The sequence below is a fragment of the Ictidomys tridecemlineatus genome, unplaced genomic scaffold (assembly GCF_052094955.1).
Source record: "Ictidomys tridecemlineatus isolate mIctTri1 unplaced genomic scaffold, mIctTri1.hap1 Scaffold_178, whole genome shotgun sequence".
Lineage (NCBI taxonomy): Eukaryota > Metazoa > Chordata > Mammalia > Rodentia > Sciuridae > Ictidomys > Ictidomys tridecemlineatus.
Genome location: NW_027521538.1, coordinates 202,789 through 230,634, shown reverse-complemented (window position 1 = coordinate 230,634; position 27,846 = coordinate 202,789). Strand labels below are relative to the sequence as shown.

The 27,846-nt window shown below is 37.1% G+C and overlaps 3 pseudogenes; all 3 read right to left on the bottom strand.

The window, feature by feature from the left end:
* Positions 1–14,766: 14,766 nt before the first annotated feature.
* LOC144372867 (hsp90 co-chaperone Cdc37 pseudogene) lies at positions 14,767–15,839 on the bottom strand (annotated as a pseudogene).
* Positions 15,840–17,616: 1,777 nt separating this feature from the next.
* On the bottom strand, positions 17,617–20,109 carry LOC144372866 (CDKN2A-interacting protein pseudogene; annotated as a pseudogene).
* Positions 20,110–25,995: 5,886 nt separating this feature from the next.
* Positions 25,996–27,094, bottom strand: LOC101957324 (KAT8 regulatory NSL complex subunit 2 pseudogene; annotated as a pseudogene).
* Between the last annotated feature and the right edge of the window lie 752 nt (positions 27,095–27,846).

Sequence of the window (27,846 nt, the reverse complement as noted above, 5' to 3'; positions counted from 1 at the left end):
ACTGAATTTGCATATTGCTCTTAGTGGAAAGGAAATGGTGTGGTCTTATTAAATGATAGTTTCCATTTCCCTGTTTAAGAGACTTGGTTTGATAGGAGGATAAGAGGAAGCAGAGAAAGCTACAATGTGACAGACAGTGATATTATCCTTGAGTAAGGGATTTTCAATGGACAGGTATGAAGTTGAAGAATTGAGAAGATATTTGAGGTAGAACCAAACAGAGTGGTTGTTGAAATTAAAGATGATTTCAAATAAATGAATAAAAAAGGAACTTATTGTATATTTTGAAAAGCTAAATCACTAGCTTATTCAGGTGAGGGTGGCAGGAAGAAAGCAACATTATGGCTAATGTAGCACTGAGTGTCACTGAACTCATGGACATCTGCACATAGCTATTTCAAGTACAAGGGCTGCTTCCTAAACACATGACTTAAGAGAAAATATATTGACCTGTAAAAAAAGATCTTACCTTAAAGGAAATTTTCAAATTAAATGGCAAAAATCAAAAACAATAAAGGAGTGGACATGGGTATAACTCATTGTTAGAGTGCTTTCCTAGCATGTGTGAGGCACCATATGTAAATAAATAAAATAAAGGTCCATTGACTTTTTTTTTAATTGGATAGGGGGAAGTAAAGGACCTTTTAATATTTACATGACTTTTTGATCTTCTGTTTAATATGTTTTAAATATTTTTGTGGTGCTCAGGATCAAATCCAGGGCTTTCTCCATGCCAGATAAGCACTTCACCACCAAGCCAGAGTTTGATTTTTGTTTTTGTTTTTTAGTTGTTGTTTTAATCTCTCTTTGCTTACATTACAGGTGTGATGGACACTTACCAATAGCACCCAAAAGTGTATATGTAAAATTGAAGGTTTTGTTTTTGTTTTGGGGAAACAGGATGATTCAGATGATCTATAATTTCTCATGTTAAGAGTAAGTGCACTCATCATAGGAAGAACTATTGCTGCTACTTAGAGAGAACCTAACCTTGGTAACAGTCTACAAAAATGGGGAGAGTAAAACATCTAGCCACTCTGTGATGTTACTGTTTCTTGCCTGAGGAAGCAGCCATGCTGAAAGAAGAGTGTCAGATATGAACAGATATAGATCTTTCTATATCACTTAAAGGAAAAAGAAAAGGGGCCACTAGGTTTTTCTCCTCAAACCGATTAGCCTTCCTTTTCCCACTGGTCTATGTAGATGGCAACATTACAGATTCCTTTTTCAGAAGTGTTACATTCATCCTATTAACATCATATACTCTAAACCTGTATAAAAATGCACTTTTTCTTCTGATACTTACAAAACTCAAACATAGCAAATAAGCAAAGAAATATGTTTGTATTTGTTTCTCTTTTCTAAAACTTTTCAAATAGTTTTAGATCAACTTCTCCTTTGAGCCCAGGTACCTCCAGCATTAACAAATAACCTGATAGAGAATATCTACCATATTTTGTTTTGTATCATTAAAATATATTTTTCTATATCTGATAGAAGATATATTGCTATTTGTGAATAAAGAAAGTTTTGCTGCAAATTATATTTTCCAACTTAATTACACCACATGAGATTTTAGCAAACATTGACAATCTGCTAAATCAGGTATGATCAGAGGCTATTCATTCTAAAAGGAAGAACTGAGATTATATTCTAGATAATTCACAAAGCAAATTCATTTCTTTGTATCAATTAATTTTTTAAAGGCACTATTGTTTATATTTAATGATTAGACAGTTACTATATATTTTAATTGATTTTTAGGTAAAATTTTCAATTTAATTCTGGATTAGTAGACATAAAATATTCATAATAATAACATTCACAGTGATAGAGGAAGAGAAAGAAATTTTATGGAGTCATTAAAGCAGTGAGATGACTCAGTGTCTTAGATTCTTAGATGGGAAAATTCCTTTAAAAATAATACAGTTTAAAGACATGAGATTAAATATCATACATTTTCAAGGCGGTTGAAATCAGTTCTATATGTGGATATGTTTGTATATGTGTGTGTGTGTTATATATGTAATATATATATATATATATATATATATATATATATATATAATATGTATTATATATTACACATAAGTGTAATAAGTATATATGCAACATTGTTGTTGTTATTCATGACCAGATTTGGGGGGGTTCTGGTTAATTACCAGTCCACATCAATAGAGCCCTTTTTAGTGTACATTGGCTCAATCATTACTTGTCTTCAGACAAATGGTCTGTGATTGTCCTAATAGAACAGGTAAAACTCCATTTATATTTGTTATGGTCTGGATTAATCATTCCATTTCATACCCAGAGCTGTGTTAGAAGAGATTTTCTAATACATCATTTATACCTGATTTTCACTGTAGTCTAGGTTCACATATCTCAGAGAAAAGAAGACAGAATTATTTGAAGTTTTAACAGGCTTTTGAAAATGCCATAGGAGCTTGAACTAATTAAATAAAAATAATTTATCATATCACTGTCACCCAATATATTAGGTACATAGCGATACATCTTGCTTACAAGCTTATTGCTTTAATGAGAATTTACTACTAAATCAGATGAAGTTTGAAGTAACAGTATATTTTAAAGTATGTAACAAGGCACACATTACTGTTCCAGGTGCAGAAAGAAATACAAAGAAAATAAAAATATAAGCTTGTGTTTCTAATATGGTAATCAAGACAGCACAGATTTAGTAAAAATTTGAACCCATTTTATTTTGGATTTGCAATGAAAGTTATATCTCACATATTAAACATGAGTTTTGTCAACTAATGACTAGGTAATATCAATTTTTGATTTAGCTACACACATTTTTTTTGTGAAAATCAAATAAAATTAACTTTTTATATTTTGTGCAATACAAATCACAATATTATTATGAATATAATGCATTTTACCATATACTTGTCGGGCTAAGACTTCCAAGAAAAATGATGATTGATCAAGAATTTTTTTGAGAAACATCATAGTGTATTTTTTATCATACTATATCTATTTCACTTTCAGTGGCATGTTATATATAAACTTTTACAAACCAAACAATTTTGTTTAATTTAGCATTCTCGAAATTTTAATTGAAGTCACTTCTCATATATAATCTATTATTACTGTAGGAAGTTATTGTATCTTGGAAAATCCTGAGGAAATTATACATTATGTAAATTTATTTGTAACTTTATTATCTTTGTATAGTAGAAGTAACAATATAATTATACAAATAGCTATAGCACATGGACTCACCGCATAATAATATCAGTGCAAATGTTATCCCTTACCATCTCATAGAAGGACAGTGCTAATCAGTATTGTGAAAATCAAGCAATATTTTATATAACCCATACAGAAGGTGAGAGGGGTCTCCACAATCCATTTCACTGTTTGTACATATACAATTACATATGTACATATAACATATGTACACATGGACATGCACACACACAAACACAACAAAACTGTTATTCAAAAAAAAATCAGCAAAACAAAATATAAGTGTTGTATTAAAGAGGATAAGAGTTTTGAAATGGGCAGGCTAATAAGGTAGGTTTTGCATTGTGTGTATTCTGAAATGCTTACATTGATGATATGTAGAGATTCATGTACATCAGACAAATGTCATTGAATCTGATTAATAAATTTTGTGTAATGTCTATATTTTTGTTTCAAGATGGGTTGTGAGTCATCCTTAGAATTACGAAATTAGGAGAAAATTTAGGTTCCTATATAAATTTTTTATTAAGCTATGTTTAAATTATACATTCATTCATTCTCACCTTAGAAATATAAAGGATATAAAAAAGAAGTATATTTAGTAAAATATGATAGTGATATAAGACCCTATAGAGTTCTGCATCCAATAGATATTCTTCTTGTTCCTTGTTAAGGGAATGCTAATTGTTTTCAGAAAACCACCTTCCACCCATGAGGCACTGGGTTCGATCCTTAGCACCACATAAAAGTAAACAAAAGTTCTGCAACCATCTATAACTAAGAAATATTTTAAAAAACTGAAGATATAAACTATTCATAGGTGAATATTAAATGAAAACCCCGTATATATTCTGATGAGAACAATCAAGATTCAAGCTGTTACCTGTATTGGCTTGCTATGAATGGCGGGGAACCTCGCCAGAGTTTGTGTGGTGAGATCACAGAGGTGCACTGATGCTCCACTGCCTTCAGATGTGAACAGCCACCACTCCTGCCACTCCATAAAGCTGCTAGGGGCCCTAGGCCATTTCTCTGGCTGAGTGATATATCATCTCTGGGGAGCCAGGGCCTGGAGGAGCCAGTCTGGTCTAGGTTTTGGTGCTTTGCTGGGTGATCCTCCCATCCTCATGCATCCCTCTGACCCTCCAGGCCCACTGGACCTGGGCGGCTCGGTGGGGTGGGGGGAGTGATGGAGGTGGGTGGCAGGGAGGAGCAATTGCCTGCTGCAGGATGCTGTTGTCTAGGCGGCTAGCTTGCCTGGTGTGACCAAACATGTACTGTGTCTCATAGAGGCAGCGGAGGGTGGTGCAGGCAGGTGGATTTCAGCGTGCAGCTCGGACCTGGAAAAAGCAGGATTGACCACAGGACAGATGAGCCGAACCCCAACAGACTCTAGCTCTGCTTCAACTGGGGGAAAAGGTTGGGATGGAATTTCTTGAAAAGAGCATGCCCCTGGGGCTCAGTCCCTTGGTCTTCTTTCATATCATCACAAGTGAGCTGCGGCTTGTCTTCAATCTTTGTCAGAAGAATCCACTCCCCTGTGCTGACCGGGAGCCTCTCCTGTTGTCTGGGGAACAGTGACATCATAGCACTGTCAGTCCGCCTGTCTGTGACATCAGGAAGTATTTGGAGAGAAGCCAGGATGTCACAGCGTGCACTAATTAAGACCCATGGCATCCAAAGCCCCAAAATGCCCACTAGAGAGAGAAAGAAAGTGCAATTACCAAACAGCCTCAATCTCCATGCTATTGAATCTCAAGTTGCTGGATGCCAGCCTGTTCCACTTTGATTGTCCTGATTCTTATTGTGCTTTTCCAACATTTCACAGGAGCATGGTTAACAAAGTTAGCCATTTCATTAGAAAGAATCAACGCCAAGGTAGCAGGATTTTGACTAGAAGTGAATGATGGGAAGTTCAATGGAAATGTTTTTATGAAAGGTAATCTCAGTACCATCACTCCTGAGGGGAATTACAGTAAACAGAACCATCAGGAGGGCTGAAAATTTTGTAAGTCCATTTTTTTCTGAGGTGCTTAGGGCCTCCAGAACTTGCTGAGGCTGGCTTTGAACTCATGATCCTCCTGCCTTCCTCAGGCTTCCCAGTCCCTGAAATGATAGGAGAGAGGCAACACGCTCTCTCAGCCTTTCATTTTGGCTATATATCTTCTGGCTAATATTTTTTTAAGGGAATGTCCTGGAGGAGGGAGAATTTGTCAAAAATGAATTGTTACTGTTTGTTGTTATAGAGCTGGGGTTAGGGTTAAAATTAACCCAAAATTCTTTCTAAATGATAATGATAAGAGAGTTCTCTTTATCTGAAGTTTCCTGCCTCTAATCCTGCCCCAGGCCGACATGGATCACTAAGATTGTATATGGCCAGAGCCCAGCCACAATACTTTTCTCACTGAAACAGACTGGGACAAAACTTTCATGACACACTCCAGGACTGCAAGTCTCAGCAGGAAACTAAAGCTTCTGGCAGTATTGTCTTGAAATAGGAAAGTGATTGGATATGACTTGGGATCATTTTCCTGCAAAGCTCTCCATGGAGGTCAGACTGGAAGAAGAAGACTCAGTCACTTGACATACCCACCCTCTTCAGATAATGTAGATCATCAATGCTTTTAAACATTGTCTCTGTTGCTGAATCAAGTCAATAGAATGTGGTTGGAAACACAGCAGGCTTAAAATGGAAGCACTGTTATAGTAAAAGTTTTCAGAAGGAAGCTGGGGTAGGAGTTCTCAATGCTTCACCAGTGACCTTGCCTCATTAATTGTAGGCATACAAGGGAGGGACAATCATCAGTAACTGATAGGTAACTCCACTCATGTTGGGACAATTGCATGGACCACTGCACACATGGCATGCATTAATGCCATCTGAGTGGCAATCCACTCCCCTGTGCTAGGAGTGTCAGTGGCAAACCACTTACCCCATAGGCACAGCTCTGGGCATAAGGCCTCATGTTGCAGTCCCTGCACTTGTTCCATGGCCCACTCCTTGATTGGTTGCTTCAAGGATGGTTGGCAAGAAGTTGTATTGGTGGCTGCCTGTAATCTGCTTAGCCACTGCTTGACTATATATACATGGTAACTATGCAATAAAATCAGACCTGCTTCCTGCTTGGTCTCTGGAGGTCTTGATTAGGAACTCTGCAGCCACACTCTCCTCTATCTTATTCCGTGGACCTCCTTGCTGGATGAGAGAGTGCCCACGCACATTCACATAAAACAGCTGATGTGGGGCTTGATCAGACTATTCTTAAAAAGAAAGGATGTTTACAAGGAGTTCATGAAATGAAATTCAAAGGAACACCTGCACAAGTCTTGGCACGGTAAGAAACTTTTGGACCAACTTCTCTGGCACTTTGCTAATTAAGTGGCCTAGTACAGGTGGGCAGGGTTAAAATCAACCTCAATGTCAGCTTAGAAATGAAGAAGTGATGACAAGAGTGAGCAGCTCCTTGGCGCTGCATTTTCTCCCTCTGTTGTACCTAGCAGTAGGAAGATATTAATTTTCTTCATGGAAGTGAATAAATAGGTGGTGAATCAATATCCTAGGTTCTTCTGATGTCACTCAGGAGGCAAAGTGGGCATTTAAAAAGCTGGATTCTATGTATCATTGTACATCTACTCACAACATTAATTAATCATTTGATATAAATGTTGACTTTGATGGGTGTTTTCCAGCCATTCTGTGTAAAGTTGGTGGAAGAGGCATTTTTTTCTTCTTATCAATTGTTCTGTGGAACTTTATTATTGGGCTTTTTAGGTTAATGCATCATACATGAATATCTTTTTGAAAAAAAATTCACATTTGAATGAACTAAATCAAAATCATTAGGAATATGGAATTTTGAATATATGTAATTGAAACAGGAAAAAGGATGTTGAATTTTAGAAAGGTTTTAGGATATGTTTTGCAGGTGACAATAATTAGCATAATGTGCTTAGTGTTTCATTAAACTTTTTTGTTTTTTGAACTCATGTCTGGCCAATATGGGGGTCTACATTTTTGTATGCTAGCAGAGTTTTATCTTGTTTTTATATTTGTTGATGAGAAGCTCCATTTATTTCAAGAGACATTATTCAGTGCTGCCTTTCCCAATTTGCACTTGTGTAAATTCTAATGCTTGGGTGAACTTGCTGTGGTGTAAGAAAAACCTCTCTTAGGTTATGTGCCAGAAAAGCAAAATCAGCACACGTGTAATCTGCTGTCCATTGTATGCAACATGAAACAGCCCAGAAGCTGCAAGAGCATTAAGGTCCTTGGCAAGTGATTTATTGCCAGTTATATTCTTTAAATTTATTTATATATGACAGGGGAATGCATTACAATTCCTATCATGCATATAAAGCAAAATTTTTCATATCTCTGGTTGTATACACAGTATATTCAAACCAACTCAAGTCTTCATGTACTTTGGATAATAATGATCATCTCATTTCACCACCATTAATAATCCCATGCCCCCTCCCTTCTCCTCCAACCCCTCTGCCGTATTTAGAGTTTGTCTATTCCTCCCATGCTCCTGATCCCTATCCCACTATAAATCAGATTCCTTATATCAAATAAAACATTCAGCATTTTTTTTGGATTGGCTAACTTCACATAGCATTATCTTCTCTAACTCCACCCATTGACCTGCAAATGCCATGATTTTATTCTCTTTTATTGATGAGTAATGTTCCATTGTGTTATCTTTGCTTCACTAATCTTCTCCTCTTCAGTTATTGCTGATGGTATTTTGAAGCTGATAAATCTACTAGTATTTTTCAGGAGACCATTAGCAATTGCAATTTTTTTCAGTTTCTGTTCAAATAAAGTTAGCTTTTCATTTCCACCTCCTTTAGGTAGGTATTACTCCACAAAAAAGTTCTTAGGCTTTCCCTTCTTTAATGCTCAGCTTTTAAACTTTATACAATTCCTCTCTTTGGATGTGGTTCATGTGTAAATATGACATTAAGCACTGAATAAGTGTGTTCATCACATCATTATCTGTTGCCATCACATTAGCTTTTTTTGAGCATGGTTGTACCAGGGGCAGTGACACTCACCTAAAATCTGTATCCTCCAGGGACTGATAACAGTACCCTAAGGGACTTAGCAGATGATCCAGCAACCCCCAGGATTGCTCAATGAGAGAGCTTCTTTCTCTGTCCCATAAGCTCTGGGACCTTTTGACCATTGTCTCTAGCTCATAGCCAGCTGCACCTTCTCAGGGAAGCCCTTCAGGCCAGAGGATGTGGAGGGCACTGGAGAACTCCAGGGAAAGGCATCCAGCAAAAGAGACTAGAGATGGTGCAGAGCACGATGGTGGTGAGAGGTCATTCCTCAGAGTTGTCAGCATGGAGACTGTCACACACTTGGCCTTCCTTTGGCCATTTCTTGGCAACTTTCCTTTGTCAGACACAACAAGGTGGGTGTGGAGCTGCTCAGGCTGTGATCTGAATGCATGTGGCCACACGTAGATTGCTGCTTTCCATGGAGGGACACAACTTCCAATGCCTCAGGAAGGCCCTGCCCAGCCCTGACATTTGAGCACTTTCATTCTCCTCCCCAGGGGTGGCTGCAGAGTTTTATGTCTGCATAGCCACAGTGGCTGTGCTGAGGAACATAGGCCCCTTTAGAAGTCCCCTTGGTCAAGTTTATAGAGCCATTGAACCCTGCCAACCTCTTGAGAGAAGTGGACATTGCAGGCCAATGAGCAAAGGTTTTTGTAGTTCTTGCTGAGCCCAGGGCTTGAAATGCTGCTGTTGGTGCAGATGATGTCACTGTGCACCTCAGTCCACTCAACTTGCAGTTGTGATTCAAGAAGTTCAAGGACAGATATCATATAGTTTGCAAGCCTCATCCAGCTCCCAGATGTGTTTTGTTTAGCTGATGTGACACTTCATTATTTTTTTTTAAATTAAAGTTGTTTCCAACATTATAAGATTGAGAGATTTCACATAAAAGTACAGACTCTTGGTCTCTCTCGGAATCTTTGCAGTTTGAAGTGTACCTGAATCACTTTCTCTTGAGAGCTGTGGTCAGCTGGAGCTGATAAGCATCCTCCCCTTTTCATGGGGCATGAACTCCTGGGTTGCCCCAGTCCCCACCTCTCCCTATTGCCTCCTTCCTCGCGAGCTTCTTTTCTTTTAGTTGTTCACCTGCCACCAGAGGCTTTTGCACTTTTGCTCCAGATCTTTTCTTCAGTGAGACTGAAGCTACCTGTCACATGTAATTAAATGGGTTTAAGCAAGAAGGTGAAAACCTCACTCCTCACCAAAGTTAGGTGGGCAATCCCCAACCTCAGCCTGGCATCCAGAATGAACTCCACACCTCTTTTCAAAGACCCTGCACCATCTGGCTGTGCATAGCCACCCAGCTGCCTAGGCCCACCCTAGAAACCCACCAAAAGCCACCAATGGGCCCCTGCCCTTTCTGGAAAGAGGAGGGTGAGCAAAAAATGTGTCCCATCTGAACAAGCAGACTGTAGCTCCTTGAGTCTAACTGGGGACATGGTAATTAGATGATGGCAGAATCTTCCCAGGACTTAGCTTTCAGCCTAAGGTCCCACTGACAAACCATCCCCTTTAGAAAGTTCACCTGACATTCCTGAGCTGAGCTGCCCTGTCAAAGAAAACTCCTGCAAGGCTCATCTTGGTGCTGAGCTCAGCCCTGGTTGGGGGTTAGAGTGGTGTGAGGTGGATTACAGCCCACACATCAAGCCAAGGGCTAGAAGGCCCTTGTGTTGCTCAAGTCCATCCTAGAATCATTTCCATATACTTGGCTAAATGAGAGGACTTAGATTCCTAATCCCCATTGGCCAGATCACCTGCCTGCACTCACAGGAGAAATCTGAGTCCCAGCAGAGGGATCAGGGCTCAGCCAGGTTGGGAACCCAGATCTGGGAATCCATGCACCACCAGCCCATGGTACCTTCCTGCTGCATCCTGTCTTCCACCCTTTCCCACCAAACCTTCTCTTTAGTGAAGAAGGAACACTAAGCCAGCAGCTGTTGAGAGATTGAAAAAGAGTGTGTAGTCTTCCACATTAAAATGGAGGTAGAGGGAAACTGATTTAGTTCCACTCTCTTTATATCTCTGGATCTCTCCTCAAGCCAGTAATGTATTACTGCTTATTGCTAATACACATTTAAAAAGTGTTATTTGACTCTAAATCACTTTTCTTTTTATACTTAAAATGTTTCCTCTCATTGGTGTTGAGATGACCCTGGAGTTACAGGCTTGGTTTTATTACTGTCAAAATGAGATAAACTGTGATGATCTCATACAGCTTTTATTGGAACTGTTTTATTTATAAGAATTTTCCTAAGGTCAGATTAATGTGACATGCCTGGCTTATTTTAGGGTTGCATTTCTTTACTCTGAAACCCAGAATCCTAGAGGAAGTGATCTTGAGCAGTGTAATACAACAGTTTCCTAGTTTCTACTTGCACACCTCTGGTAATGGGGAGCTCACTCTCTGCCAAGATGGCCCATCTCAGGTACAGTCTCTAACCCCTTTTCTACCCTCATGGACCCTGGCTCTGCTGTCTGGAATGAGGGAGGAAATCTCTCCACAATCCAACTTAGGATCCTCCTAGGGATCATTTGCTGCTCTGAAATAGCCCATTGGTCTTTCAAATCTCTCTCCATCCCTTCACCATCTTACTCAGTCTTCAAAATATATACAGAATTCCTTTATGAGATCAGGAAGACCACTTGAAACTTCTGTTAGTTACTAAGACCAGTCCTACAAGATCACTTCTGAAATGTCTTCATTCTGGTCATGCTTATAAAGATCTTATGTTCAAATGAATGTTGGAAGTTCTGGGTTAAAAAAATATTGAAACTTCCTTTGCCCACAGTCTGATAAGGCTTGAAATCCTCCCTTTTCTGGACCTGAGGCTCAAGCAAGCAGTTTTTCCCACACATCTACATGCAAGTCTCCATTAAAGCACTTTCAAGGAGTTCCTGAGCAGGGAAGATGTCAGCTGGGAGTCACCAGTTCTATGCCCAGGCCATCCTCCAAGCCCCTGGACCCTGGTCCAGGTCATCTTTGCAAAGGGTAGGCAGTGTGTTTAGAGAAGATAATAGTGTCCCCTTTGCTGGTTGCCTGTGCTGGCTTATGACTTAATCAATCTTGAACAATTGGCCATAGGCTTCTTTTCTTAAAAGTGATGTCACTCTTATGATCTCTGACAGGATGCAGCACAGCCTCCTCATCTCAGCAGAGCAAATGTGAATGTTACAGCTCAGATAATTGAATATTTTCTTAAACCACCAGACTGGAAAGAGGTAGTCTGTTCTCCCGTAGGCTGAGAGGGCCTCTTAAGACCAGGTAAGGCAGCCTCTGAGAATAGGACACTGTCTGCATCACTAGAAGGCTCCACTTACCCAAGACTTCTTCTGCCACAAATTAATTACACATCTGATATCCTCCCAGTTATTGCACCTTTGGTTTGAGGGGTATGAAGTAAAAAACAAAATGGCATAGATTTAAAACCCTGATGGGCTTTTTATTGAGCTAAGTGATCCTGGATAAATTAATTAACCTCTCTGTGGCTCATTTTCTATGTTAAATGGAGGTCCTACTTGTAGCTCATTGAGGATTTGTATGCTGAATAGTGCCTAGCACATAATAAGTACTCAATCAAAGTGACCACTATGACTATTGAAGGCTCTTTTGGGGGGATGCTGTGGGCACAATGGGGTGGGGAACATAATGGAGGATCAGAGTGAACTAGTCTTTGTTAATTCAATTCCAAGTTCATTTTTTTTAACCTTAGGGTGATTCTGATCACAGATGCAGAGAAATGCATTGAGTTCAAGCAACAGAACTTCCAACCAGACATGGTAAAGCATTAATGGTCCTATAACATCACTGTGGTAAGCCTTGTTACCTTTCAAATGGGGGAAATGAGCCCAGAGCAGGACAAGATCTTACCTGAGGTTGCCTAGCAATGTAGTAAACCAAGACAACAAAAACAAAGAGGTATTCTATAATTCGTAAAGTGTCTCATTTAGTCCAGTGTTTTCAATGGTATATCAGAAAAGCTGCCATTGTCTTTATGGACAGTGGCAGGAACTCCATCCTGACCTAGTTCAAAATGAAGCAGACATTTAGATCATGACTAAGTTTCAAAGGCTACACAATATTTCTGTTCATAATTTCTTATATGCAAAAGGCCCTGGGTTCAATCCCCAGCACCACACACAAAAAAAGGAATAAACACAACTTCTTTGTAAAAAGAGAGTCCTAATTAAGATTTTCTAAGACTTGACATTTATTTCAGCTCTTATAGAAAGGCTCTCTGTCAAACACAGGCCAAATTATGGTCCCTTGCCTCTCTTTTAATTTCCAGCAATTACTTCTGATTATCATCACAATCACACCAGTGAATGATACACATCAACTAAACAGGCCTGCATTGTCTATTAAGTGTTATTATTTTTTAAAAATAATATTAATATTTGATTCTCTGTTCCTGAGAATAGCACCTAATATTTGACAAATGTACATGTTTATTGATAAATTAAATGTTATAAAACATTAGTATAGATTCTTCACTTTACTTACTCTCACATTTAAAATTTACTAATTAGCTACTTCTTTGACAAGTGAATGAGATACTGGAGGTCAAGAGAGGGTGGGGCTGAAACCAGGTTAGAATATGATAAATAAAACAGAACTTTGATGAGGGGGACTAAAGGAACACTAATCAGATCCAGAATAAATATTGTAGAAGATATTTTCATTTGTGTAGAGAAAAGGAAACAAACCAGAGAGTAATGAGACAACCTATGGAATGGGAGGAAATATTCACAATCTATACAGATGGCAATGGGTTAATAACCAGAATGTATCAGAAACTCCAAAAACTCTATAGTTAAAAACAATAACTTGATTAAAAATGGGAACTGTATCTGAGAACTTCTCAAAGAGTCATACAGATAGAAAACAAGTATATGAAAAAGGTCTCAACATCACTAATCATCAGCAAAATCCAATCAGAAACAACAATGAGGTATCAACTCATTCCAGTGAGAACAGTGGTTATCAAAACAAGAACAAAAGAATGAATTGGGATGTGAAGAAAAGGGAAAACTTGTACAACTGCTTTTTGGAAATGTAAGTTAGTTGCAGTCATTTTGGGAAAAAAATGGATATTTCTCAAAAAAAATTGACATAGAACTACCATGTGTTTGGGAAAACCCACTATTGGGTATGTATTTACTGGAAATGAAATCAATATGTTGAAGAGACTTCTGTACTCCCATGTTCATTTCAGCATTATTGACAATTGCCAAAAAGTGAAAACTTCCAACGTCGCCATCAACAGATGAACCAATAAAGAAAATGTGGTATATATACACATAATGAAATACTGTCATTCAGATAAAAGAACAAAATCCTGTAATTTATGAAAATGTGTGGAACTAGAGATTATGTTATCTAAATAAAGTAATCACAGAAAAAGTACTGCATGCTATCACCAGTACATGGAATCTAAAATATTTGATTCCATAGAAGTTGAAGGTGAAATTGTGATTACAAGGAGGAGGAAGAAAGGATGATAGAATTAAGAAGTTCTGAGGTTCTATTGCAGAGTAGACAATAGAAAGTAGTGCATATAGAGGTAAAATAATATTGCATATATAAAGCCAAAAGAAATGAATTTTAATGGATGTACCCTAAAGAATTGATTAATATTTGGGGGGGAGGAAAACATTCAACCCAATTTTCATATTACACAATAATAATTATATTGAAACTCTACATAACAACTCTTTAGCATATATATTTTATATTTTCACATTTCACATTTAAAATATTTTTAAGCAGGCATGAAAAAAATAACAAAATAAAAGTTTCAAAGGAAATTTCATACCACAGGAGGACACACTGAAAAGACAACGTCTATGAGAAATAAAACTTTTACCAAACATGGAATTTGGTGGCACCTTGACCTTGGGAATCCAGTCTCCAAAATTCTTAGAAATAAATGTTTAATATTTTTAGGTTTTTTTAAATGATATTATACTTATAGAAACTGGGAATCATGTGAGTGTTATGCTACATTTTTATTATATATACAAATAAAATTCCATCTAACAGTTCATATTCTTATCCCTTTTGATTGACTAAATTTATATATGTGTACACATTTCTTGAGCATTTGAAATACTTTATTGGATGATCATTGCTATTTACCAAATAGACGTGAAAGACTCACAGTGACTGGCCCATTCCCTGAGGATTCTCTGCCCAATAGAGGGTAGAACTGTTGACCTCCGCCCCTCCCCAAACCCCTGGGGCTTTGGCATAATGCTGACAGGTTGAGGGAGCTGCAGGCATTGAAGCCTCTTCACTCAAAGCAGAAAATTGCATTACCATTGGAGAACAGGGCAGTGGAAGAGGAAGGGAGGTCAGGGCCCAGGACAGGGGGGAGCAGCAAAACTAGAGGAAGCCAAAGGCTGGAGACTTGGTGTCTATTTTGGTTTTGTATAAATGGGAGCAGATAGACCTGCAGGAGGCCAGCAAGTGGTGGTGCCCGGGGTTGGTCACCCACTGACATCTTTCTCATCATCTGGTTTGGGGTCCACTTTCAGTAATGGGTCCCTGCCTCCTCCCCCTTTTTTACCTCTCTGGACTTAGAGTTGGGAACATAGAGGCCAGAGTCAATGCAAAGCTGCATGTGGTACTTCAAATCATGAGTTTCATCTTGCTATTGGTGTCTTGGAGCATCTGCACATCCTTCACAATAAGGTATTTTGAAGTTCCTCAGGGAGGGATTCTTAGACCTCAACAGGGTCCAGGGCACCAGGGCTCAGCCAATTCTCATGCTCCTCTGCCTCACACTCCTTCATGGATTTCTCATTGAGGCACAGCTTGGAGAAGCTCTGCACATGCTCCTTGAAGGTCTCCAGCTTGTGGTTAAAGCTCTTCATGTACTGGTCATTGGCCATCTTAATCTTAGCAAAGAGCTGTCTGAAGCAAGCATAGGGGTCACCTTCAGACTCTTAGTTAGCTCCAGGATGAACTGCATGACAATAGTCTGGTGGGCCACCTGCTCCATGAGTGCACAATTTTTCCTTCACCTCTAAATCAATGCACTACCAAGCAATTGGCTGTCTCCTCACATACCAAGTGGACATTGTCTGACAGGAACTTCTGGCTATCAGCCCTGCTGCAGAAAATGCCAAAGGAATCCATCTGTTTCTCCTACTTCTCCACAAAGGTTTTGTGATTCTGCTTCCTCACTTCCTCTGAATCCTCCTATGCTTTCTCAGGCTTGATATTGACCATGCTTTTCCTGAAGCCATGGCATGCTCTTTTCCTTCTTGTGCATCTCTTCCATCTTCTGCTCCTAGCTCCACTCCTCATTGCAAGTTTCTGTGCCTCAGCCTACAGTCACTCTAGATCTGCCTGGAACCTTCAGTCAACTCCCAGCCCCTTTAGCTTCCAATAGCAATCAAACACCTTGCACTGGTTTTCATGACAACCCCCTCCGGCTCTTCCTCCTCCTTCCAGAACTGCTCCATGCACTCCACCCTGGCCTGGTGCCACCAGGGGAAGAGCTGGCTGTGTTGCTGTTGGGGTGTCTCTCTTTCTCATTGTCAGACACTTTGATGTGGTTTCACATGCCCAGTAGTCCACCATTTTCGCCCAGCCAGCTCTGGCTCTGGTAGCAAAGGCAGTAGCAGTGTTGGCAATCTGGTCCCTTCACCATTTATAATTCTCTAAGCAAAGCAAAAATAGTTTAGGGAATTGACTTATACTTAAATTACATTGTAAATTGGTATACTAGTGTAAGAGTCTTCAATAGTCCTATAAGATGGATGAAAATTATCAGCAAATTGCTAGAATGAATGGAGATATATAATTTTCTTACTTAAGAAAAATTACTTGAAATGTGAATACACACAACAAAAGATTATGAATTAGCATATGTACACATATATAATCATAATTTTTGGAAACTTTCATTTTTATTATTTTTCAGTGTGTTACTACTAACTTTATTCTCAGTAACAGAAAGAATTTGGGATGTATAAAAGTAACAAAAGCATGTAAAACACAAATATTTTATAAAACAGGATAAACTTGGTATAATAATTTATCATTAAATTTAAAAATCATATGATAATTTGTTCAACATATATATTTTATGAGCATATCTGAGAAACATTTTTTTCCCATCAGGAGTAAAGTTTGTTAGCTTTTACTTTCCAAATAGTTGAATAGTTTTTAAAATTTACTGAAAAAAAAAAACATTGTTTTTAAATATGTATTGATATTAACATTTTATCCATTTAAAAGTCTCCACAAAATGTTTAGAAGCAAAAATTATTATGTATTAAATAACAATACATAAAAATATTATGTATTAAAAAATCTGGATCAATTGCAAAATGTGGGAAGTAGCACTGGGAAGATTTGTATAACTCAGTCAATTTGGAGCCTAAGTCAGAATTGTAAGGACTGACAGAATAACTAAGAAAATTACAAATATCTCCCAATAAATATTCCAGTGGCAGTGACTGAAAAACAGAAAGCATGCTTCCTCTAGGATAAAATTGATGTCTGGGATATCAGGCAGTTTCAAATACCCAATATCTTATTTTTTTTGAAAAGGTAAAATAGCTTAAAGCATTTAATATCTATACAAATCAATTAATATCTAAACTACTGTTAATAGTAGTCATGAAATATGCTTAATATAGAAACCAACATTTATGTCTTTAAAAAAAAGTGTAAATTGTATTTTACCTCAAAATATAAATTAACCCGCTTAAAGAATCATCAGTGGTCAAAATCATGGTGAATTTTAAACAACTTCAGAACAAAATAACAATAAGTACATTATACTGCTTTATATCTAAAAAATGCTTACAACTTCTCATAAAAATAGTCTGAGGCAACTATTTTTTTCTTTTATTCTCTTACAGACATGTTCAACACTGTGGGCAACATTCTTAAAACCAAGACTTTCAGACATTCAAATACTGTGGTCCCCTTTTCTTTCATGTGGTTTATTCAGCTAAAAAAAGCATTGTAGACAACTTAATACATTTTCACCAAATTTAAAGTAGCACAAAAAATTTAAGACTCTACAGAACTACACATTGTACCTAATACATCATTAAAAATAGAAGTCAGTATTTTTTCAGCAAATAAAACAGCATACTGGTATTCTGTTAATGCATACCTTTTTAATATGTAGAGTTATTCATAAATTATTTACAACTTCTACTTATGTGAAGAGAATTAAAATGTAAATTTTTCTCCAAAACTGGAAAAAAGCAATACAAAATTTGTGAAAGCCTGTGCTTTATACTGTACAAAAGTAAGCCAGTTTTCTTTTCAAATACCAGATACTGTATGCAGTGATATTTTTGACATATTACAGATTATGGCAATTCATGAGGATGTTTTAAAGCTGAAGGTAAGTTTACAGGTCTTGATTCTTCATTAAGGAGTATTAGATCTTCTATCTCACTGCCTCTGTATTTCCTTTTACATATTTTTACCACCATCTTTTTCTTAAGAAATAACTTCAATGCTTCTCTTTATGCAACTGCTTTTGCATCTTTTTTTCTTTTTCCACAGCCAATGCCCAAGTACACTGACTTGCACCACAATTTCAAATAACACTTTCTTAAGAGCTTTTATTTTGAGGCAAATCTGCCAGTTCTTTTAGTGGGACAAAAAAAATATCCAGTGTTGCTTTCAGAGTCTCAATAGCTGTATTTAGGAGCTCTCCATGATTCATATTGGTACTAAAGCTACCAACAGCTACTAATTTCCATGCCACTGTTTTATACAGTCTATTGAAGAAAGGTTGCTTCTGTTTCACATCTTCATTGGTTAATTTGCAACAAGAGAACTTGATAGAAGTCTCACTTGACAGTGAAGTACTTTTAGAAGGAAACTGTGAGGTGCTACTCTGATAACTTAGAAGTTAGGCTTAGAATAACTTAGTCTTAGAAGCTAGTTGGGACACACTTGCTAAAGAAGTACTTTTGGAAACCATAGATCCATTGGTCTGGGAGCTGCTCTTGTAAGCTAACAGTGATGCAGCTACCTTGGAAGTGCTTTTGGAAGTGAGCAGTGATGTATTTGTTGAGCTTCACTTGGGAGTTAGTAATGATGTGCCTGATGAAAAACTGTTTTTAGAAACTGATGATGAAATACTCGCCTCTAGTTTGGCAAGTAAATCCACTTGAAGCTGTCTTGAAATTAGGTTTAGAAGACAATAAAGCTGACTCTACTTCTGAGCTTCCAGATGTACGCAACAAGGGCACTTCAATCTCTGAGCTGCTCTGAGAAGCAGAGACTGAGGAATCTTCCAAAGCACTCATTTTAGATGAGCCACTTTGTTGTCTGGAATCAGTGGACTGGGTCATGAACTATTCATATTGGATTTCAACAATAAAGAAACAAATGATGCTGAACCATGCTTATCTGGAGCTTCTGATTCAGAAGCTTTTCCAGATCCTGCCATTGTTACCTGAGAGGAAATGCTGCTGCTGCTTTGACTGGAAACAGAGCACTCTCCCTCACATGTAGAGCTGTTCTGACCAGAGATGCCAGAGCTCTGAGTGGAGTTTCCACTACTCTCTGTTTGGTGGATGACCCAGAACATGTAGAACTCTTTTCCAGCTGAGTTGATGTACCTTCTGTTTTGGCAGAAATTTTTTCAAGATCTCGCTCAACTGCACAGTTGTTTTTTTTCCTTATGATTCGTTTTTTGGATAGCTCTTATACCCCATCTTAACAACCAGTTTGTCTCTTGTTGTATGGATTGGAGCATTGGTCATTTTGATGCCTTCAGCCATACTAAGAATTTTATCCATAACTTTTTGAGGGTACAGCACCCACGCACTACGTGGTTTGCCTACGCCATGGAAAAGGAGATGAACTGCTGCATCTGACTTACTGCAGGTCCCACTTCCTCCGGGTCAGCAGAGGCAAGGCCACCCTTGGAGGCCAGTTGCCCAGCATTGCGGAGCAAAAACTCCCAGTGGTGGTGCCAGTGTTTGTCAGTCTTGCCCTCTCAGCACAGCTCCTCCACCCAAGTGGCCACCCACGGGTTCTGGCTCAGGAACTCTGAAACCTCTTGCACCGTGTTGGGCCTGCAGGATGTGGAAGGACAGCAACAGACGCTGCACCAGGGAAGAGGCAGGGTGCACAGGGACGAATGGCCCTGTCACTGTGGCCTTCACTGGCTGCCCTCCAGAGAAACCCCCTCAGGAGGCCCACACACCAAACAACAGATCCAGAACAGCTGAACCACCCACTCCCCAGTATCTTATGCAGTGTTATCTGTTTGTTCATGTAAAAATCAAATTTCCCAATAATGATTCAAAGGAAAAGTTTAATTGTATTTTTATAAAGTAGAGGTGGGGGAAGAGAGAAAGAGAGAGAGTTTAATAGAGGAGCCTTCAGTCATCTGCCACAGAGAAGAAACAAAGTTCTTAAGATTGACTGCATTTTGAGGAAAGTAACTGAGTGAAAAGTCTGGAAATTGGGAAGGAAGTGGTGGGCACCCCAAACAACATAAAATCTCATAAAGAAACAAAGCAAACTGCAATTACAAGCTAAACTTCAGGGGTGAGGATAATGACTTTCCACATTTCAAAGGAAAGGATAAGCCAGAATAATTGCATAAATCCCGCTCAGAGATGTTAAATCCTAACTAGTGAAAATTCCAAATTACTCACAGGATTTGACATCATTTGGGGGGCTGAGTTGATTCTGAGTGAGAATTCAGTCCAAAAAAAGGTCACCTTGGTCAATTCCCAATTCCTAGAATCAAAGATGCAACAATAGCTAGACAACATTATACCTTAGGGACCAGTAGCTAATCCTTAGATACATCTAGATACCTTGTACCTGTGCATGCCTCACAGGATGGGAAGCATAACTCTTAGTTTCCTACAGATATAAGATTAGTGTTATGGATGCCTCTCGCCTTGGTGCCACCCATGACTGCTGTATGGAGCCTAAAGAAGTTCTTCTCTCTAGAATACAGCCTTGGGGCTTCAGTTCTTGCCTCCTAATGCCCTAGCATCACTTGTGTTGTCTTTTGGGACTTGGGGAGGTCCCCGCCACATCTGGCAGCAGTGAGACATTAGATGTCATTGTCACAAGCTCCAGAACCATCAGTGGTCAGATCTGTAGGGCCTGAGGACAAGCATCTTTGTAAGCTCGTGTCCCCTATAAAGTTGTAAGTGTACCTTCATGAATTGCTGAAGTCTATACACTAATTAGATGGTACTCACATACACTGGTGATACACGTTACAGATGAAGAAATAACATGGAGGCTTTTGAGCTTACCTATACCCGAAACCAAAGCACTATACCACTGGCATATCTCAGTAAGTCAAAGAAGTTTTTTTTTTTTTTCCTACAAAAGCTGCTTTGTAGAACTAGAAGTGATAATTTTTAAACAATATGTGTCCACTTCAATGTGGGAATACAATAACTTATAAAAAAACAAGGAAGCATGACAACCCCCCCCAAAAAAAACACAGAAATTCTCCATAAATAGATTCCAATCTGCAAAAAATTTATAAGATCCCTGAAAAAGAATTCAAAATAAAGTTCCTAAGGAAACTCAGGAATATTCAAGCAAATACAGATAAATATAAAAAAAATATTAATGAAGAATTCAACAGTGATAAAATCAGCAAAAAAAAAGAGACAATCAGGAATTTCAGTAGTGAAACTTTCAATGATTAAAAGAAGGTTTCCAGGGCTGATGTTGTGGCTCAGTGGTAGAGCGCTTGCCTAGCATGTGTGAGGCACTGGGTTCAATTCGCAGCACCACCTAAAAATAAATATATAAAAGTCCACCAACAACTAATAAAATAATTATAAAATGTTTCCACACCACATTAGTACAAGCAAAAACAAAGAATTTCTGGACTTTGTCATGTATTTTTTGAGATAATCGAAAAAAAAAAAGAAAGAAAGAAAGAAAGAGGAAGAGACAATTCAAGCATGAATGCAGCCAAGCTTGCTACCTGAAGGCTTCTCAATACCTGATTTCAAAAACATACAAAAAACATGGTGAGCTAAATAGTATATTAGTAGATTTAAAAACCAACACACATATCAAACGGCCAGAATAGAGAAACAAGAAATAATCAACAAATGTACAGTCAACCAATTCTTATTAAAGTCTGCACAAACATACATTGGAAAAGAACAGGCTCTTCTGTTAATGCTGCCTATGAAACAATACACACATGAAAAAGAGTTAAAGTAGAGCCCTACCTCTTACTATACACAAAGATAAACTTCAAATGTATAAAACAACTGATCAGTGATAAAAAATTTAAGACAAATAATAAAATTACCATATGAAAAAAATTTAGATGCTTCAAGACATTAATTTAGGCAAATATTTTGTGGATAAAATCTCAAAAGCACAGACACCAACAAAAATATGAAAAAGCATAATTATATCAAAATAATAATCTTCTGAATAGCACAAAAATAGTAACAGAATTCATAGATTAGTTGCAGAATGAAAGAAAAACTTGCAAACTGCCTGACAAAGGATTAGTATCTAGAACATGTAAGAAAATAAAAAAAAATTATCATCAAGCTGAGTGTAGTCACACATGCCAATAATCTTAGCTACTCAAAAGTACAAAGTTTTTAAATTCAGGGAAGCCTGTGAAACTTAGGGAGATACTGTCTCAAAAATAAAAGGTTGTAGAGAAACACCTGGTTTGACCCACAGCATCACAAAAACCACAAAAAAATCACATACTCACACAAAGTTACCCCCCAACACCCTCTCTATTTAAATGCTTATTTCTTAGAAGACATATAAATGGCCAAATAGTTCATGAGAAAATATGTAAAACCACTAATCATTAAGGAAACATAAATCAAAACCAAAATTAACTATTGCCTCACTCCAGTTGGAATGGTATTCTCAAACAGACAAAAAATAAAAATTCCAGCAAGGATTCAGAGAAAGGCAAATTCTTATAGACTGTGGGTGGGAATGAAAATTACTATGGTCTTTGTGAAACCATATTATGAAAGTCTGGAGTAGTGGCTCAGTGGTAGAGCACTTGTCTAGCATGTGTGAGACACTGGGTTCAATTCTCAGCACCACATATAAATAAAGAGAAAAAAGGTCCATTGACAACAAAAAAATTAAAAAAAAACATATAGTGAGTCCTTTAGAAACTTCAGAAAGACTACTGTGTGTCACAGCAATCCCACTATCCCACTAATGGGTAAATATAAAAAGAAATGAAATTCAAATAATATACAAGATATATGTGCATGTCCATATTTACAGTAGCACTATTCACAATAGCCAGGATATTAAATCAGTTAAATGTCTACTAATGGATAAATGTAAAAGGAAAAGCTAATACACACACACACACACACACACACACACACACACACACACACTGGATTGTTACTCAGTCATTAAAACATATGGAATCCTACCAAATGCTGCAGTGATCTGAATGGACCTGGAGATAATTATATTAATTGAAGAATGTGAGACCAAAAAATATCATGCTTTCATTTGTTTGTGAAAATAAAATGTTGATCTCATAGAACAGATGGAATTAGTGGTCATTAGATAGTGGCAAAGGATGAAGGGGGGAGTAATGCAAGGAAGTCAGATAATGGACATCAAAAAAATTAGATGGGAATAATAAATTCTGGTTTTCTATAGCACAATAGGTACCTATTGTTTGCAACAATCTACAATGTCTGACATACTCCAAAATAAAAAAGAATATAAAAGTTTCTAGCACCCATGCATGTAATCCCAATGACTTGTAAGACTGAGACAAGAGCACTTCAAGTCAGTGCCTATCTAAAAACACTATTAAAACTTTTAAATTCTGTAAAATTGTGCCAATAGTTATGTATTTACCAGTCCAGCTTTGAAAAAAAGCCTTACTTCTATGTATAATAGGAGAGGAATATGTAAGTATATTAGCAATTACTTATGGATAAAAATGTCATTGATTCTATTTTTTCACTCTTAGCTATCTCCCACTTAAAAAAATTACCAACATTCAAAAGCAAAGGCTAAACTATTGTTTATTTAAATGTCAAAATGTAACATTATATGACACTAATCCAAAAGATGTGATAAAAAAGCGAACATAGTATACTCAAACACAACATTTGACTAGAAAATATATAAAATTAAAAATACCTATATAGGAGCTGCAAGCGGTAGTACATGACTGTAAATCTTAATGATTTGTGCTTCAGGAAGATGAGGCAGGATGATTGCAAGTTCAAGACCAGATATATATCACTTTGTGATATATATATATATATATATATATATATCACATATATATGATATATATATATCACAAAGTGGAATAGAAAGCTCTAGGTAGTAGTCTCCTTAGTGACCCATACATATAATTCAGTTTTCATTATTAATGAATTGATCATTTGTATATAGTCCAGTTTTTATTATTTATTAATGAATTGATAATTTGTAAAGTATCCAAAAATCATAATATTGAACTTTTCTGGGAGACCAAAATTTAAATTTTAACTGTGTTTAATTTCAGAATTATTTAATGACTACAAATCAGTAATTGCACACAGGTATATCCAATAAAATATTAAATTAGATTTTCAATGAGATATTCAACACTGTGCTTACTAACTTGAAGGAAAGATCTGCACATACAGCTGTGTATCCAGCATAATAATTTATGTTATTATTTCATTTTTATTTTGGCCTTTTAAATATAGCATTCCCTTGATAACTGTCATGAACTTGTTTTAGGACCTCATGTAGATAAAAATTCATGTACACACAAGTTTAATATTACATAAAATGACACAGTATTTACATATTATCTGAGTTTATTCTCCAGTATACAACATATTATCTTTTAGATCACTTAAAATATCCAATATAATATAAAGCTATATAAAGAGTAACTATTACATATTGTTTAGAAAATAATAATAAAAATGATGACTATTTGTGCTCTATTCAGACACAGACTTTTTTTAAAAAATATTTTATTCCACAGTTGGTTGAATTTATGACATTGAGGGTTAACTTCATTCAGATATGAATCTTCTATAAATAAAATGGTTGCAATAATTAAAATAAATGGTAAATAAGGGTGAATTTATATTTTTTATAAATTGTATTTGTCATAATTAATCACACATAACAGTAGAATGCATTTGGGCACTTTGATATATATTACACAAATGGGATATAATTTCTCATTTTTCTGATTATACATGTTGTAGAATCACATTGGTCATGCAGTCATATATGTACATAAGGTAATAAAGTTTCACTCTACTATCGTTCCTATCTTCACATCCCCTCTCTTCCCTTCACTGCCTCTACTAAGGTAATTCTATTGTTTCCTAAACTCCCTGCTTAATTTGAATTAGCATACACATATCAGAGAGAACATTTGGCCTTTGGATTTCAGGGATTGGCTTATTTTGCTTAGCATGATATTCTCCAACTACATCCATTTACTGGCAAATGCCATAATTTAATTCTTCTTTAAAGCTGAGTAATATCAACTATATATTCCACATTTTTAAAATTTCTCACCTATTCAAATGTACCTAAGATGGTTGCGTAGCTTAGCTATTATGAATTGAGCTTCTATAAATATTAACATGTCTGTGTCACTGTAGTATGATGATTTTAAGTCCTTTGGGTATAAACCAAGGAATGAGTTAGCTGGGTCTAATGGTGGTTCAATTCCAAGGTTTCTATGAAATCTTCATATTGCTTTCCAGAGTTGTTGCACCAATCTGCAGTCCAACCAGCCATGTATGAACATACCTTTTTCCTCACATCCTTGCCAACATTTACTGTTGCCTGTATTCTCCATAATTGACATTCTGACTGGAGATGAAATCTTAGAGTAGTTTTGATTTGCATTTCTCTAATTGCTAAAGATGTTGAACATTTTTTCATATATTTGCTGATTGATTGTATTTCTTCTTCTATGAAGTGTGTTTCTGTTGGAAGCACAATTTTGCATTACTGTGAGCAATGTGTGAGAGTTTCATTTCATCTTATTTTCACCAGTCTTATAAATTGTCAATTTTTAAATTTTAGTCATTCTAATAACATGTATATAGTTTTTGTCTCAATGTGACTTTTGTTTTTTCATTATGACATTTTCATAACATTTTAACATTTAATAGAAACTATATACAATAAATTTTATTATATTTTACAAATGATATTCATCACAGAAATTTACATAGGTTAGAAGCAAAAAGGATAGTCCTGTCATGTGTGTTACTGTCTCAGAGGATAAAGTTGAAGTTCACTGGAGAAAGGGTTTGAACTGCTAAATTAAGTAGAAGTGAAAAAAGCTACAAAGTAATACTTTAGATAATTAGGCACAGGGGCAAGCAATATCTCAATAGCAACACTTATAATGACAACCCTCATATAATCTTGTATGTGGATTCCTGTCAAAGACTTAAGAAATCCCACTACAAAGATATCACTTTCTCCTTTGGCACAGTCCCAAATACTCAATTTCAGAGATATATAATCCCTATGTTCCTTGCCCAGGGTAGAAAAAAACCCACAGCTTTTGGACACTATTGGCCCATCCCCCCACCAAGTATAGTTTTGTTTGACTATGGCATTCTATAACCCAGAACAAAAACATTTGATTGCCCCTGTTTAGTGGGAGATAATCAGAGATATTTGTTTGAAAAACAAAAAAGTGAAATACATCTAAGCAATGTGGTACCCAAAACAAACTCTCAACTGCTAGTAGTGGATACTCTTTTTCTACTTGCAGTAGCCAATCCACTTTGAGGCAATGGTGTACAGGATTTCTCAGAATTTTGAGATACCTGGGATCTTTACCTATCTCTAGCCCTCTGAATCTGGCCCAAGATACCTGCTGGGCCTTCAGGAATATATTTGACTGAATGATCTTCAAGGGTTAATGAAGGATCAAAAAGCAAGGGTGAAGAAGGGCACAGAACACCATCACCGACAACATCCAAGTTATCACTGAACTCCAGTGGAAAATTCTCTGTGGGCTGGAGCTTAATAGCACTCAAGTACTGATTCATGGGGCCAACTTTCATATCATCTGTCACAGACAGTACCCTGCCATGCTTCCACATTTGAGGAGGCAAATGGAAATGCTATGGATAGCAGGGATCCATAGAGAGGCTTACAAGAAACAGTTTGTTGCAGGGTACCTCTTCCGATCTCTGGCAGCATTTCAAGAGAATCTAATTTGTATCCTGACAAATATGGATAAGGCAGTGTCTGGTCATTGAGAGAGACTGATTGGAACAATGTACACTCTCCACATAGTCCAAGTGTCTCTGACTAGAATGAGTGGTATTGGTCTGTTGGGCAGCACCCTCTGTGCAGGCATTCTGCAGTTCCTTCAGATGCTTTTGGAATAGGCTTACACTCATAGCATTGGTGATATATTTCAGTCACTCTAAGAGCTCTTATTCTGTGGCCACAAGTCTCTCTGGGTCACTAAGGAGACTACTAACTAGAGCTTCCTATTCCACTTTGTGATTATGTAAGTACCAAGGCTCCTGCTGCTTAAGCAGATATGGATGTTGTTTAAACTGATCAATGTATAAAGACTGCATATGAATCAGCAGCTCATGCATAATCAGGGCCACTTTTTAAACTGTGTAGGCACAAGCATGTTTTAGGAAATCATTTTGATCACTGTTTATGCTATCAGCTTCAGAGTCAGGGTCACCTCTCCATGTCTGATCCACATTACTGGTTTCCTAGTCCCCATTTACTCGAGCTGTCTTCATCTAGTGTTCAGCTGCCTTCACTGAGACTACTTTCTGGAGTCTGAGAGCAGAGCTCATTCTTAGAATATCTTGTTGACATAATAAGACTGGCTATGAATTTGCAATCCTCCTGCCTCAGCCCCTTAAATTACTGAGATTACAGCACCATTGAACTTAACAGTTATTATCATTTTTATAATTGTATGAACAATTGTATTCATTTGGTTATGTATTAGTGATTGCTGTATGCTTTTTTCTTACCATGAGACACAAAAAGAATATATTGAAATCTCTGTGTCCTCACATAACTATATCCTAGTGGAAGTACAAAGAAAACAAATATGTTAGGTAATGATAAGTGCTGTTTCAGAAAAACAAAACTAGAGGAAAGGATAGAGAATGAGATAGAGTAATGCTTTATTTTTAATTAGGTACTCAGCAATGATATCATGGAAACATAATGTGAATAAAAATCTAAATGTATAAGTGAGTGGAATATATAAATATCCCTATGAAATCCTAGCTGAGGGAGAAGCAAGTGCTGAAAATGTGAGAGATGTTTGCATAACAAGAAAATTGATATGACCATAGAAGACTGATCAAAGAAAAATAAGATAGTTTGATAATTAAGTTTCAGTGGAAGGGTATTGCTTTTGCTAGCAAAGGAAAATAGAAAAAATGTACAAGTCAGTTTTAAAACATGTCACATTTGCAGACCAGCAAGAATTATGTTGAAAGCATGTAATAAGCTGTTACAGATACAAACTTCACCAAGTGACTGACAGGAAATGTAAAGTCACTTAATAGCCCCCATCTGATAGCAGACAGGACAAT